Raw genomic sequence first — 2,805 nt, 5'->3', positions numbered from 1 at the left:
CTTTTCCACACTACCTTTGTATCATACACACAAACACCTTTTAGTGTTATTACTCTGCTCTCTGTTGTGCTGGACCTGAGCCAAGGTCTCAATCCAATCCATACACATTTATGAGAACCTTTTACAGTCCATGGTTCATAGTGTAATCTCTGCTAACTTGTGCTGTGTTGTTTTGGAAGATACAGAAGATTATCTCACAGAATTGGAAGACAGTGAAGGTGTATTCACCACAATCCCACGGCGGTGAAATTGCAGATTCTTCGAGATAAACATCAATTTGAAAGAAGGAAAAACTGACTTCAAGTATGTATTGAAATGTTTTCAGCTGCCACTTTACCCTGGCATGCCCAATTTTAGGCTTTTTCATGATCAAGTGGCCTTGCCTGATTGCTGTGCACAGGAAATCACAGACTAAAATTCAAAGTGAACTCAAAAGCTTTTTCCAAAATCTTTGTTTGTTTACATTTATTTTGGCCTATGCTGTTTTTCTTGCCATAGAAGCAGAGAGAACTAGCCGGCACTAAGTACTTTCTTATCAGGTATAAAGCAGCATTTTTAATACTTTGTTTTGTCAGCAGGGGTGATTTTTTTCCCATCTGTGTTGTAGTTATCTAAGGACACAGACCTTTATGTTGGTACTTGATTGCAAGCAAGTCTCTATTGGCCACACTGTGGAAAAGTGGCTACCTAGAGCCTCGGCAGAAAACCTGCCTCCAGCCTGACCTGTTGGTGGATTCAGTCCTGAGAGACTGGCAAGCTAGTTATAAGTAACACGCCTCTGCTTTTCTATCTGCTTGATATGCAGCCAGGACATGTATGTTGGGGTTCTTGCCTTCCTTCCCTTTTTCATCACAGATAATAGACAAAATCATATGCAGACATGCACTTTGTGTGTTTGGGAGTAGATTTTTGATGACTGCGTGTTTTCCACTGCCTCTGTCTGTTTACAAATTTGTGTAAGGTGCTGCCTCAGAGGACTACAGCCAAACCAATCAGATGTTGCCAAGCTGCTTCACTTCACTGAAGTCAGGTTTTCCAGTAGAGTACACATTGTCAACATAGTCATGAACAAACTGCTCCTAGGCGTGTGTGTTTTCTGAGAACAAATGGACGCCGCACAACCACCTTCCTCCCAGGCTCAACTCACATTTTCCATTTCTGTTTTCCTTGCTGCAAATTGAACTTCTCATCCATCATCATGTCATCCACTCTCAGTTCAGGAACCAGAAAAACAGACTATGTAACAGTCTTTTAAAATGTTCTTTCTGCCATATTGTGTTTTCTCATGCTCCCTTTTGTCTCTTGGTTTATATCTGAAACATCATAAAGCTTACCCTCAGTCCTGTCTCTGGCAGCCACAGAGACAATCACCTATCATGTGTAAAACACATGGGTAAATAAGCAGACAGATAGCAGGGCACTTGTCTAGCAGTTTTCAACATGTATGCATATGTTATGCCACTGTGTGTACATATTATGTATGTGGAAACGAGTGACCCCATTAAGTTTGTGTTTCAAGGTTGTGTAATAGTTTTGGTGAATGTACTTGCATGAAGGCATGCAGAGGCAGTGTCCTTTTGTATGTCTGGATGTTTAAACAAATATTCATTTTCCTTGTTTAAGGTCTTTTCACAGTGACAGACAAGCTGGAAACAAAGACGTAACTGATTAGAAGTGCTGCGTCTACCGTTTAATCTTGTTATCTTTCTGCTCCATCACTTCTTGTTTGTCTGTGAAAGCTGCCTACGCAGATTAGAATATTTTGCAGTCTGACATGTAAGTTTGTGGGTGACATTTTGTATTTTTTGAATAAAAGATGGACGTGTCTTCTTGGACAATTAAATTATATGGAATCAAATTATACCTTATTATATACGTTATTAAGTTAATATCTAATATCGTGGTGGGATTTTTCCGAAATCTGAGATTGATGCGCATGTAGTGAGGATGAGAGCTGATGATGGCACGCCCCCATGCTACACGCACACGCACACGCACACACACAGACAGTGTATTTGGCCACAGCTTTAGTGCTGAACAAGAGTCAGGGACGAAGCCGTCTGCAGGCGACAAATACGGGATTCACAAACGATTGTTTTGTCATAGATTTTTCAGAAATGTGTCTGTACTGAAAATGATCATGTTCAGTTTCCCGTCGGACAAGAAACGAAGACAAACTGCCAGCGGAGTCTAAAAAAACATCTTCATCCGTCCTCTGGATCTCAAACTTGGCAAGAAACCGTTTTCAGGTAAGTCACTTTAGTGAACACTTCTATTTATGTGCAGTTTGTATCACCCGATTTAATGTTCTTATAATAATGCGTTTGGACTGTTTGCTATTGTTATACTCTGGTATACTCGTAGGTTTTTCTATTATTTGCACCAACTTTTTAACGAAGTGAATAAAAAGAGCAAACAAAAAGAGTACAACTTCACAATTATGACTTAGAAGTTGCATAACAACCCATTAAACAGCCGTGTTTGCTTGCATGGAGCTAAAAAGCCGTTTCCTCGGTGCCCGCACGTTTGGATCCAGCTGACCCGTTTGGCCAGATTAATGTAATTTATGGTCCAAATGAAATTTCCTAGGAAATTCTGTGCCCCCAGTGCATGTTGATCTTATAGGATGAAGGTGTTCCCGAGAGGAACTCGGACTCTGAGAGCAGGGAGTGTCCCTGTCAAATTTTCTATTGTCCTTTACATGGAGAGATGATGAATATAGTTAATATTAAAATTGCAATCACCACTCAGAACCACGGTGGCAGCAGTATTTGCTTTAAGAGGTCCCCCTCCCCCCCTCCCCCC

At 40.9% G+C, this 2,805-nt stretch overlaps 1 protein-coding gene across 1 annotated transcript in view; it reads left to right on the top strand.

The window, feature by feature from the left end:
* Window positions 1-1,915: 1,915 nt before the first annotated feature.
* The window catches only part of LOC109965350 (leucine-rich repeat-containing protein 3-like), a 5,572-nt gene continuing 4,682 nt past the window's right edge, over window positions 1,916-2,805 (top strand). The window contains exon 1 of the mRNA XM_020609323.1: window positions 1,916-2,249. The gene's annotated coding sequence lies outside the window, so the exon portion shown is untranslated. The remainder of the gene's footprint in view (window positions 2,250-2,805) is intronic.

The sequence above is a fragment of the Monopterus albus genome, unplaced genomic scaffold (genome assembly GCF_001952655.1).
Source record: "Monopterus albus unplaced genomic scaffold, M_albus_1.0 scaffold1.1, whole genome shotgun sequence".
Taxonomy (NCBI): domain Eukaryota; kingdom Metazoa; phylum Chordata; class Actinopteri; order Synbranchiformes; family Synbranchidae; genus Monopterus; species Monopterus albus.
This window is presented reverse-complemented; position numbering and strand designations above follow the sequence as displayed.